This window comes from Giraffa tippelskirchi, chromosome 3 (genome assembly GCF_054371585.1).
Source record: "Giraffa tippelskirchi isolate mGirTip1 chromosome 3, T2T-mGirTip1v1.2.pri, whole genome shotgun sequence".
In the NCBI taxonomy this organism is placed as follows: Eukaryota; Metazoa; Chordata; class Mammalia; order Artiodactyla; family Giraffidae; genus Giraffa; species Giraffa tippelskirchi.
Genome location: NC_137277.1, coordinates 70,322,452 through 70,335,550, shown reverse-complemented (window position 1 = coordinate 70,335,550; position 13,099 = coordinate 70,322,452). Strand labels below are relative to the sequence as shown.

Sequence of the window (13,099 nt, the reverse complement as noted above, 5' to 3'; positions counted from 1 at the left end):
GAGTTGGACTGTAAAAAAGCTGAGTGCCAAAGAATTGATGCTTTTGAACTGTGGTGTTGGAGAAGACTCTTGAGAGTCTCTTGGACTGCAAGGAGATCCAATCAGTCCATTCTAGAAGAGATCAGTCCTGGTTGTCCATTGGAAGGACTGTTGTTGAAGCTGAAACTCCAATACTTCGGCCACCTGATGCAATGAGCTGACTCATTGGAAAAGACCCTAATGCTGGGAAGGATTGGGGGCAGGAGGAGAATGGGATGACAGAGGATGAGATGGTTGGATGGCATCACCAACTCGATGGACATGAGTTTGGGTAAACTCTGGGAGTTGGTGATGGACAGGGAGGCCTGGCATGCTGTGATTCATGGGGTCGCAAAGAGTTGGACATGACTGAGCGACTGAACTGAACTGAACTTGAGGAATATACAACAGTCATTTAATAATTATTAGTTTGACTCCTGCTCTTTTCACTGTTCTCTTAGCTTAACTCAGAATACTTTAATTTGTTATCCAAAAGCTGTTAATGTAAAGACAAGGACTATTGTTTGGCACCACTTGAAACACACTCATTATAAAGGATTACTTATTAACTGAAGAAAGAGAAGAGATTCAATAATAATAATCAAACTATGGATATAAAATAGGGTTTACCTTTTTTTTTTTTATTTTGTGTGCATGCTCAATCACTCAGTCATGTCTGGCTCTTTTGCGGCTCCATGAGTTGTATCGGACCAGGCTCCTCTGTCCTTGGAATTTCCCAGGCAAAATACTGGAGTGGGTTGCCATTTCCTCCTCAGGAAATCTTCCCAACACAGGGACAGAACCCGTGTCTTCTGCATCTCTTGCATTGGCAGGTGTATTCTTTACCCCTGAGCCACCGGGGAAGCCCATTTATTATTTCAACTACCCATTTTCTTAACAACTCTGTCTCTTTTCTTCTATTTCACTCCTAAGGGAGCCAGGATGCTGGCGCATACATAACAAACTTGCTCAATACTTTTTCCATCTCAAAATCTTACTTCAATCAATTCCTTTTCCAAGTTATGCCATATTTTAATTTCACATTCATTTGTTTCACTTCTCAGATCTCACTTTAACATACCAAGACTTGTTCATTTCATATTTCTAGGAATCACCATTGCAGTAAATTGACAATTCTGTGGTGAATTAACATCTAACCTATTATTGAATCATTTTAATTGTTTCAGTTCAAGCAGAAAATCAGGATGATCCCCTGGAGTTATGGCAACCCCCTCCAGTATTCTTGTCTGGAGGATCCCATGGACAGAGGAACCTGATGGGATATAGTCCGTGGGGTCACAAAGAGTCAAACATGACTGAAGTGACTTATCACACAAACAGAATTAAAATCCAATATCTGGCTTTAAATCATATTTGACAAGCTCTCATTTTCTTAGGTTCATACTTATTAAGTCCTCTCTCCCACATTTTACTCTTTTATTCAGTTAGGGAATGGTTGTTATAGATATCTTATGTGAGCAGAACGACAAGTAAAGCATTACACTAAAATGTGAGTTGAGCATTTGTTGTTGTTGCTCAGTCGCTCAGTTGTGTCCAATTTTTTGTGACCTCATGGACTGCAGCACACCAGGCTTACCTGTCCTTCACTATCTCCTGGAGTTTGCTCAAACTCCTGTCCATTTAGTGTATGATGCCATATTTGACCAAAAAACAAACAAACAAACACAATGAAACAAACAAGGAATAAAATGTTCATATGTAAACTTTTTCCCTGTGATTTTTTAATTTTGTTGTTATTATTGCTTGGTTTTTTAGTATGTGTTTGATTTTGCCAACATGGTATGAAAGAGAAAGTTGTACCTAAGTTATACTTAATAGGAGTTCCTCTTTAGCATTCTTGTCTTAAGCATGAAGATGGAGTTTAGTCCTGCAAAGAGACCAGATGGTAGACTATCCTATAGCATTAGCTCATGGTCTGAGGAGAATGATAACACGTGGTAGACTCAGCAAAGAGATGGATTACAAATCCGTAGCAGAGCTCTGAAAGATGGTAATAAAACCTCGGCAAGGAAAAATCAGTACACATGATGTTTGCAGCAATTTCCAGCTCAGATTGATTCCACTCTTTTTCTTCACTTACATTTCCAGCTTTGTTTCAGAGTGGTTATTGTTGTAGATTTGAGATGAATGGGCAGAGAATCCTTTTAGTGGGCTGTGAATGTGTGAGGGTCCACCTGGCCCTCTCTACAGCACAACTTCTAGCTCCAAGCAGATTGAATTGGATAATTGTCTCAGTATCCTTGAAAGGCAAGAGCATAAAAATTTGATCAAAGTTAGGAGAAATGACAGGGAAGTTAATCATTTGGTGGTTTGGGTGGTTCAAGAAGTCTGGAAAGATTAGAAGTATTAGGCAACTTGGAAAATTTTGAATAGGTAGTGTTACAACAATTCAAAACATTTAATACTTCTGATAATTTGTGGAACTTGATTGCCTGAGGGTTGATGTTGTTTGAAGATGGAACAATTTAATAGCTATTTTTAGGAATATGTCCATAATAAATTATGGTTAGTTTGGAAGTACTTGATTAAAAATCCATCACATGGAAATGACTTCTGAGAGGTCTCCCATTCCATTTGTTCCATGGAGTCACTGTCATTTTCATGGTGAACTGGGCTGGGTGAACCAGGTCCTGGCCTGGAGAGCATTTTAAATGCTCTCACTAAAATAGAGTAAAAATTTACTAAACAAACATTATGTGCATATTCACACAGATTACGTCTTATCTGGCTGAAAAAAAGAATAGTCTTGTGTGTTATTTGTTGTTGTTGTTGCTCAGTTCCTAAGTTGGGTCCAACTATCTGCAACCCAAAAGACTACAGCACACCAGGCTTCCCTATCCTTCAATATCTCCCTGAGTTTGCTCAAACCCATATCCATTGAGTCGATGATGTTATCCAATTATCTCATCCCCTGTCACCCCCTTCTCCTGCCATCAATCTTTCCCAGCATCAGGGTCTTTTCCAATGAGTTGGCTCTTCGCATAAGGTGGCCAAAGCATTGGAGCTTCAGCATCAGTTCTTCCAATGAATACTCACGGTTTATTTCCTTCAGGAGTGACTGGTTTGAGCTCCTTGCTATCCAACGGACTCTCAAGAGTCTTCTCCAGTACCACAGTTTAAAAGCATAATGCTTTAGCGCTCAGCCTTCTTTATGGTGCAACTCTCACATCCATACATTACTACTGGAAAAACCATAGCTTTGACTTAACAGATGTTTGTCAGCAAAGTTATGTCTCTGCCTTTTAATACACTGTCTAGGTTTGTCATAGCTTTTCTTCCAAGGAACTAGCATCTTTTAATTTTGTGGCTGCAGTCACTGTGCAGTGATTTTGGAGCCCAAGAAAATAAAATCTGTCACTGACTCCATTTTTTCCCCATCTATTTGCCATGAAGTGATGACTGGATGCCACGTTTTTTGAATATTGAGTTTTAACCAGCTTTTTCACTCTCCTCTTTCACATTCATCAAGAGGATCTTTAATTCCTCTTCACTTTCTGCCATTAGGATGGTGTCATCTGCATATCTGAGGTTGTTGATATTTCTCCTGGCAATCTTGATTCCAGCTTGTGCTTCATCCAGCCTGGCATTTTGCATGATGTACTCTGCATATAAGTTAAATAACCAGGGTGACAATATACAGCCTCGATGTACTCCTTTCCCAATTTTGAACCAGACTTGGGAAGTGTGTTATTTGCTAGATATTTCTTTAGAAACTTTTAAGGCCTGGGGAGCATATTGGGTTAAATGAAATAAGAGAGTGATTTAAAGGTAACACTGAAACATTTTCTGCTGGATTCTAAATGTGTTTTTATTATCCAATTTAAATTTTTAAGAACATTTATCTCCATGGGCAATCTAAGCTAGTTTCCTTTTAAATACAGAATAAAGTCTAATTCCCCCACCTCCTCCCTTTCCACAATTTTTTTATTCATTCTTTCTCTCTTTTACTTGCAACAGATAACAAATGCACACCATAAGCTAAGCACCATGCTAAGCTCTAGGGATCTGGATGTGAAAGAAACAAATGAGATGACCATTTGCATGGCACTGAGACCCCAACAAAGGGCACAGAGGAATAATCAATTTAAGTAACATGTGACAACTGCCTTGAGTAAATACCAGTACTAAGGAAGGACTTATCAGGAACAGCTGGCTTTTTTGTCCTTCAGGGAAAGTTTCCCAGGGCAAGAGCATCTGACACTGAAGACTAGATGAGAGTTAGGCTCATAGTGTAGATTGTGAAAAGAGTGTGTCAAGCTGAATAGAGGTGAAGATCTGGAGGTACAAAAGAAAGTGATGAGTTAGAGGAAGTCAAAGTAGTTTAGGTTGGTCAGAGTGAAGACTTGGAGTGTGAGACCTGAGAGAGCAAAGTGAGATGAGGAAAGCTAATCTGATTCTTCTTAAAATGTAGGTTTTTCTTCTAAGGGCGGTGAAATCCATTGGAAAACCATAAATTGGTGAGTGACAGGATAAGATTTGGACTTTAAAATAATTTCTCAAGAGATAGTATACGGAACAAATGTAAAAAGAAGCCTAGAAAGCAAGAAACTATAAGGTGTTACCTGATCCAGGCAAGAGGTAGACTACAGTGCTCATTTCCAGAGTAAAAAGGCATGGCATTCAAGAAAGAGATCAGAGTGAAGAAAGTGTTTACGATTTATTTATTCATGTATTTATTTTTACAAATATTCATTTCATATCTACTATGTCTAATACTTGGTACTTGAGTATTAGGTGCTGGAGTTACAGGAAAGAACAAAAGAGACAAAAGTCTTGCCTTCATGGGATTTATAATCCAGTTGAAAAGACAACAGCAGAAAAGTAAGTAAAATATATAGCCTATCAGAGGATCGTAAGTGGTGAGTAGAAAAATAAAGCAGGAAAGAGATAGCAGAGGGCTGGTAAGGATGTGAGATTTTAAATGAGATAGTCAAAGAAGTACTCAGTGATACTGGAGCAAAGACCTGCAGAAAACAAGGAAGCAAACCACGTAGATGTTGGGAAGGAGTAATCCAGAATGAGGAAGAGAAGAAAGGGAAGAAAAACAAAAGATATCTTAGAGTAAATCACCGATTCAATGGTCATGAGTTTGAGCAAACTCCGGGAGTCGGTGATGGACAGGGAGGCCTGGTGTCCTGCAGTCCATGGGGTCGCAAAGAGTCAGACACGACTGAGCAACTGAACTGATAACTGAACTGAAGTGATAACTGAACTGAACTGATACAAAGACTACTCTAAAAATAGACGTTTAGCTAGAACTCTTTCTCCGCAGTCCCGTAGGGCCTTGTCCAGAGCCCTCCCCTCTCCCCTGTTAAACTCAGGGTTTTTAAGAGATCAGGCCTTGCTCTTTTGTGACATCCTGGGCCAACTTTCCCATTTGGAAGTGTCCCAGTGCAGAAGAACAATAAAGAATCCTCCTGGAATTCAGGAGCCACAGTAGACACGGGTTCTATCCCAGGGTCAGGAAGATCCCCTGGAGGAGGGCAATGGCAACCCACTCCAGTATTCTTGCCTGGAGAATTCCATGGACAGAGGAGCCTGGCAGTCTACAGTCCAAAGGGTCACAAAGAGTCAGACTCAGGAGTGAAGCGACTTAGCATGCAGGATGCAGAAGAATGAAAAGTGTTCTCTGAGTGGTTTTGCACCTTCCCTCTCTATGCTTGCACATTGATAGACTGTTCTGGAGCCTCTTTGATGCTTCCAGTCTTGGCAAAGGACTCTTCCCGGCTAGAGTCCACCAAGATCTTTCTCTGACACATTTCTAACTGTGCCACTCCTCTGCTTTGAATGTGACAGCAGCTCCTGAAGACAGAGCTAATGCCCAAAGCACAGAACTGATTTTCAGAATGGCTGCAGCCCCCAGGTGCAGGGAGGGCCTCCAGGCTGAAGAAGAGACCTTTACCTGTGAAGGCAAGGCTGAATAACCCAGTGCAGCATCGACTGGGGTGCCCTGGACAAGGAGGATATGAATTTCATACTGCAGACCCTGGAGGACAGAATTAAATCTCTCCATCTTCAGAAGGTTGTGGACAGGAAGAGAAAGAAAAATCAGCCACCTTTGGAAAAATAAAGTGGAGATAGGATTAGCATGAATGTGGACACTGGTGAGGTGCAGAAGGAGGAAAAGACAGGAGGTGACCCTCAGGCTTCCGGATGGACTCCCGCCGACGTCACGAAGCATCAACACCATCGGCATCCGCGAGGTCATCAGAGTGCCTGAGGGGAACAAGCTGTTCTTGACCTTGGTGTGTATGTCGGCCAAGCCAGCCATTGTCACTGCATGAGGCAGCTGAGCCATCAGCAGAAGTATCACCATCTGCCAGATGCCCCAGCTCAGCCAGAGGCTTTTACCCACCCTGGGCTTAAAATGAGTCCCGAGCTTAAAATACGTCCTGGCCTTGGGATTCAAAAGAAACACCAATGTTTAAATGTGCGACGCGTGACCCGGAGAGAACTTCTAGACAGAATCTTTGGAAAGCCGAAGACAAAGAGATTTTGGACACTCCCACTGAAGAATTCTCTAAACCAAAAAGAAAGCTCACTGAGGGTTAGCAAGCTGTAATGTTACACCCCTGAAAATAAACTGATTCCAAACCCCAGTAAGATAAGGAAACCACTCAAAAGTAAAAAAAACAAAACAAAACCCAAAAAAAACAGCTTCAAAGTAATCTGGATAAACCTGTCACTTCCTACAGTTGTAAAATGATACTTCATAAAGAAGTCTTGGGGCTGCCTGGGTGGCACAGTGGTGAGGAATCTGCCTGCAATGCAGGAGACACAGGTTCGATCCCTGGGTTGGGAAGATCCCCTGGAGTAGGAAATAGCAGCCCATTCCGGTATTCTTGCCTGGGAAATCCCATGGACAGAAGAGCCTTGGGGCTACAGTCCATGGGTTACTAGGAGTTGGACACAACTGAGCACATGCATGAGCATTTTCTCAACTGTGTTATAAAATTACCTAATTCTTTTAATAGAATGTAGAATATAAACTCTCTCTTACTGGTAAGAGCCGCTGTAATAGTTCAGATGGTAAAGAATCTGCCTGCAATGCAGGAGACCCAGGTTGAATCCCTGTGTTGGGAAGATCCCCTGGAGAAGGGAATGGCAGCCCACTCCAGTATTCTTGCCTGGAGAATCCCATGGACAGAGAAGTCTGGTGGGCCGTAGTCCATGGGGTTGCAGAGTCGGACACAACTGAGCAGCTGACACTTACTGGTAAACACAATTGACAATCGTATGGAATAGGCCTTGTTCAGGAGCTAACGGCTTTTATAGATGTGTTTGCTCCAACTCTGAATGTTTTGGGTCATTATGATCTGGAAATAAAGGGTAACTAATCTGCCTTTTAGATTTATCTATCCTCTTTCCTACTTTCTGTCCTGAAAAAAAAGGTACTGGGATGTACAACCTGAATGCAAGTCTGTTTCCTATCAAGAGAGGGAAGACATACTACAAAAGCCCTTTGGTTGTCAGAATCTTTCACTGCCCAATTTCACATTTATAAGAATTTTCTGGATGGTTAAGGAAGTTGGAAACAACACCATGTTCAGTCTTTCCCTGATGGTGTAGAGGAGGGGAAGGGTAGCAAGACTTTTATAGACCAGGCTAAGGTTAGGATTTAGATGTAACCTGGATGAGCCTCTTTGTGTGAGGTTGACGGAAAATAGAAGAAATGTCATTGTGAAAATCATTTTCTCTGGAAAACTCATCTTGACAGCTATAGATAGGATCATGTGGCCTTCACAAGTTTCTGTACCATCTTTTTCATAGTATTTATCACTCTGAGTTGAAATTGCTTCTTGTCAGCATTTCAGACTAGACTGTAGATTTATTAAAGATATAGATCAGGTCTATTTCATCACTAAGTCATATACCAGGCACAACACTTAGCACACAATAGGTATACATTTAATATACATTTAATACACTTAAGTATACATAAAAGTAAACATCTAATTCATAAATGAGGGCATAGACCAATTTAACAGCCATATTTCCCTGCTAAGATTGACTAAAACCTATCAACTATTTTTTTTCACATCAACTACTAATACACAACTACTAAGCTCTGTATATTCATTGGAAGGACTGATGCTAAAGCTGATACTCCAATACTTTGGTCATGTGATGCAAACAACCGACTCATTGTAAAAGACACTGATGCTGGGAAAGATTGAGGGCAGGAGGAGAAGGGGATGACAGAGAATGAGATGGTTGAATGGCATCACCGACTTAGTGGAAATGAGTTTGAACAAATTCCGGGAGATGGTAAGGGACAGGGAAGCCTGGTGTGCTGCAGTCCATGGGGCTGCAAAGAGTCGGACACAACTGAGAGTGAAATACAATGACAAGTACTACTAGTACACAGCCATGTCTCTTCACCATATTCTTGGGCAACTGATTTTTAATAGATACTATAATTTTTAATAGCATGTAATAAGTTTTAATAGCATATTATAAATGTTATTATGTTTATCTCTTACATAGCTTTGTTATGTTGATATCAGCCCACTATGTAATTAGCCCCAAATATGTAGAATTGTCCAATGGGAAGGTAGTAATGTTGAGATTTTTGTCCTATCATTTTAAAGCATATTCACTCTTCTCTGCACAAACAAGGGTAACATTATTGTCAGTACTTTTCTAAATCAGAGTGAAGCTTTTAATTAGAAATACTAAAAGAATGCATGCTTGCAAGACCTTGAGCTTTCTATAGGACAGTATGAATCTGACTCAATTGCTATGACTGACAAAACGATGTGATGGCCAGATGAAGACTATGCTCCCCATAACTCAACAAAGCGTCACAAAAAGGCTAACCACCCTATCTCTGGATCGTGGATATTAACAGTTCCAATATTTATCAAACGGCTAATAGTCTTTTTAAAACTGCTACATATTTTGATGTGAATTTCTTTGATATCTTGCTATAAGAAACACTTTAGTTGGATTGAGAAGGTAAGTTTCTTTTTTCCTTTTTCTAAGTTTATTTCACCAAACTATATACAATAGAAAAAATAGATGCCACCTACTAGTAGTGAGAGTTTGTAAGCTTATTGCTTCATTCTGAAGCATCTCATCCAAGATTTATACATCAATGAGTCAGACTACCTCAATTAAAAACAAAATGAAGTCAAATGTAATAAAATAAAGAACAGCAAAAAGAATGAATCTAGAAAAGGCATAATCCCCTCTTTTATAGTACAAAAAATTCTAGCATGATCTTTAAGTGAAAAGCATCCATATATCAGTTCTAGAGAGAGCTTAAATAGCTCCTAGTTCAGAAACCACTTCATATGCAATTAAAACAAAGTGTTTGGTTTTCTTTACCTGTGTTTTACAATAATATGCTCTAAGAAAAAGAATGATACTCTGTGAAGTCCAGAGAAGAGATGCATCTATTTCTGTGGGAGCTATTTGGAAAACAGATACTGCTGTAGAAATACAAAACTTATTACAGGAAGGGAAAACAAATCTGAGTAAATAACTGACACATTTTTAATTGGAGAAAAATACACAGTATATGATTTTTTAAAAATAAATCAGTCAAATTATGTTTAAACTTATCAATTCATAAATGAATTTATTCTCTTAGAATAAAGGATTTTTTGAACAAAGTATTTGTTGCTGCTGCTGCTCCTAAGTCGCTTCAGTCGTGTCCAACTCTGTGAGACCTCATAGACGGAAGCCCTCCATGCTCCCCCGTCCCTGGGATTCTCCAGGCAAGAACACTGGAGTGGGTAAGTATTTGTAGAATATCAAGTAAATTGTATAATCTTTATAAGGCTAAGAATTGTATTACTTTTCTGTTTATACCATAACAAATTTAGTGTTTTGCTTTGTATACAATAGGTATTTGAATAGTGTAATTAGTTAATTTATCATAAACTGTTGGAATCATCAAGGAAATACTGCTATCCACCAAGAGGAACTTACCAGAATTGTTGGAAACTAATTTGGAGGAAAAACTGTAGAAAGTGGACAATGTTCTTGAAAATCCAAATTTATAAAGTGAGAGCAAGTAGCACGTCTATTGAAGGATTAAAGTAAAAATCAAATAAAAATTGGAATTTGTTAACCGCTTTAGTGTTAATAATCCATAGTGTCCCCCAACTAACTATTTTTTTATGTTTTTCAATTGGTTCTTGGCACTAAATAAACATGTATATCAAAATAACAATATTTGCATAAAAATTTTCTTTGCAGAAATTGAAAATTAATAAAGCTCTTTAAAAAAAAATGATAGAGAAATCAATAAAGAGAAGATGCAGCTGAGAAATGTTGTAAAGTCTGTGAAATACTGTTGTAAAGACAATCCTGTGATCCTTTTGGAAATATTTGTCTAAGTATGTCATTTCGGGACAGCTCCCTGCCACATATGTAAGTTTTGTTGGAAACTGTTCATTTCTGCACTGTCAGGATGGGATCATTTTGTACAGTTTACAACATGGACAAGCCCTGAAGGGAGGGAAAGCCCAATTTTTCACTTTCTGGTTTTGCTTGGCTAATCCTAGCTTAATGCTGACTGCAATAAAACTTGGGTTGTCCCAACAGATACTGAGACAAACAAAAATCATATTAAAAAATATAATTTAATAGAAGAATGAGATTCTACACAAAGATTCTGCTTTCAAATGTACATTCACACCATCTCAAGTCAAGACAATAGACTTAAAGGACTCTTTCACTGATTTTTAAGTTCCATAAAACACTGAGGGATTTTTCTTTTTTATTCTCTTTTCACTAATACAACAGAAAAAATACACCTTTGACTACATCTTCAGTTGATATATTATTTTAAAAAACACTTTTTTATCTAATCTCTGGGATTGTCTTTAAAATCATTTTTTGAGAAATGAAAGAAAATTGGAATCATTACCAACCATTATCATCATTTTATTTTTTGATGCAATGTTACACAACTTGACTTGTTTCATCTTACTTTTTCACCAGAAATTGCAGCAAGTTGTTTGTGGTAGGTAAAAAAAACTAAGTCTACTCTTAGTGAATTCATCAGTGGAAACAGTGAAAATAACGTTTCAAACAAATATGCAATTAAGAGAAAAAAATGAACTAAATATAGCTACTCCAAAGTTTTCATTGAAGAGAAAAACACTCATTTAAATATTGACAGTTCTAAAGATTGACAGCATTCAGGGCTACTAAATTGAACTTATTGTTAATATATGGGGATCAAAAGAATGGATCCTGAAATCAAATTTCCTGGGTCTGAATCTTGGCTCTGGGTTCACTAACCTTTTGATAGTTGGGAAGTCACTTTACTCATTTGCAAAACAAGTATAGCATTCATCACGTTCATAGGGTTGTAGTGAAGATTAAATAAAGTATATACATATTATATATATTTTTATATATTATATTAAATATGTATACAAATAAATACATGTAAATAAAACAAAATAATTCTGCTGCTGCTGCTAAGTCACTTCAGTCATGTCCGACCCTGTGCGACCCCATAGACAGCAGCCCACCAGGCTCCTCTGTCCCTGGGATTCTCCAGGCAAGAATACTGGAATGAGTTGCCATTTTCTTCTCCAAAATAATGCTAGTATATTCTAAACACTAAATAAAAATTGCTACTACTACTATTATTATTATTAAAGGCTTTGTTTATTGTTTTAATCATAGACAATCATCCACAATTATTTTTTCACGAAAATAACCTTCTTCATACCAATTAAATCGAAACATGAAAACCCACTTCATAATTCATTTATTAAGCTGGAATTTACTGAGCACCTTATATGCCAGGCGGGCTACAGCCCATAGGGTTGCAAAAAGTTGGACATGACTGAGTGACTAACAGTTTCACTTACATGCCAGGAACTGCATCAAGCATTAGATATTTAATATTTTTCAGATTCCATTTTGAGATGATTAAAACTCTCTGCATTAACACTCTTTAAGATGTGCTCAGTTGCTTCAATCTACATTTTGCAACCCCAGGAACTATAGCCCAACAGGCTCCTCTGTCCATGAGATTATCGAGGCAAGAATACTGAAATGGGTTGCCTTCCCGACCCAGGGATCAAACCTGTGTCTCCTGCATTGTAGGCAGATTCTTTACCTGCTGAGACACCAGGGAAGCCCCAACATTCTTTAAGGCTAAGGAGTTAAATGACACAATCAAAAACAATTGCTGAGAATATTTTAATCGTGGGAGGCACTCTTCCTCTTCCTGAACCCCATTCCTCGCCTTTGTCAAGGCCAACTAACATTTACAAGCCAAGCATTTTCTTATAAGCTTTAAAAAGAATTATCTTCTGGCTGGTGATTCAAAATAAATAATTCAAATAAGATGTTATTTGGAAAAATGTTAATAAACTTGCCCTGGCAAACTATTTGAGTTTTCTTGCATTACTTTCATTTGGCAGGGATTTTATTTGGGGACTAAAAAAAATAAGAAATGAAGAAAAATGTCATGACTTTACAGATCGATATTTTTTATTCTAAAGTAATGATTATCTTATAAAACCACTATTCTAGGTTGAGAATTAGGAAGCCTTTCACTTAAGTTTGAATTATATAAATTACACTGGAAAAATAACGAAATCATCAGAAAGCTTAGAATCCTTTGTATCAGACTGAATTCTCAGCATCTCATCTGTCAACAGATTCTCACTAAGTACTTGTTCTTGGAGACTACCAGCGAGGTGCCAGAGACACAGTGACCACTAGAACCCAGTCCTCTCCCCAGGGAGCTTTCATTCTTGCAGAAAATACAAAATAATAATCATGAGTAATCAAAGAAATTATCATAACTAAATAACTACCAGAAAATGAGTCACTTTGGCAAGTGGCCAATCAATATGGCCCATATTTTGGCATTGTTTTTCAATATTTTAAAATCCTGTATCTTAAGATTTCTTTATCCCAAACTCTTGATGCCCACTTCCCCTAAGTTCTAAACTTTTGAGAAGAGGAAATAAGAAGTATTCTCTTCACCTTTTTTTTAGCTAAGGGGAAGAAAACTTAATTGTACCAATGTAGTGCTGGAAAAAAACAGCTGAGAAGAGAGCTAACATCATGGTCAGTACAC

At 38.3% G+C, this 13,099-nt stretch overlaps 1 pseudogene; it reads left to right on the top strand.

Moving 5' to 3' along the window:
• The first annotated feature begins 4,820 nt into the window (after positions 1 to 4,820).
• On the top strand, positions 4,821 to 6,745 carry LOC145540440 (ribonuclease P protein subunit p38-like; annotated as a pseudogene).
• The last annotated feature ends 6,354 nt before the right edge of the window (positions 6,746 to 13,099 follow it).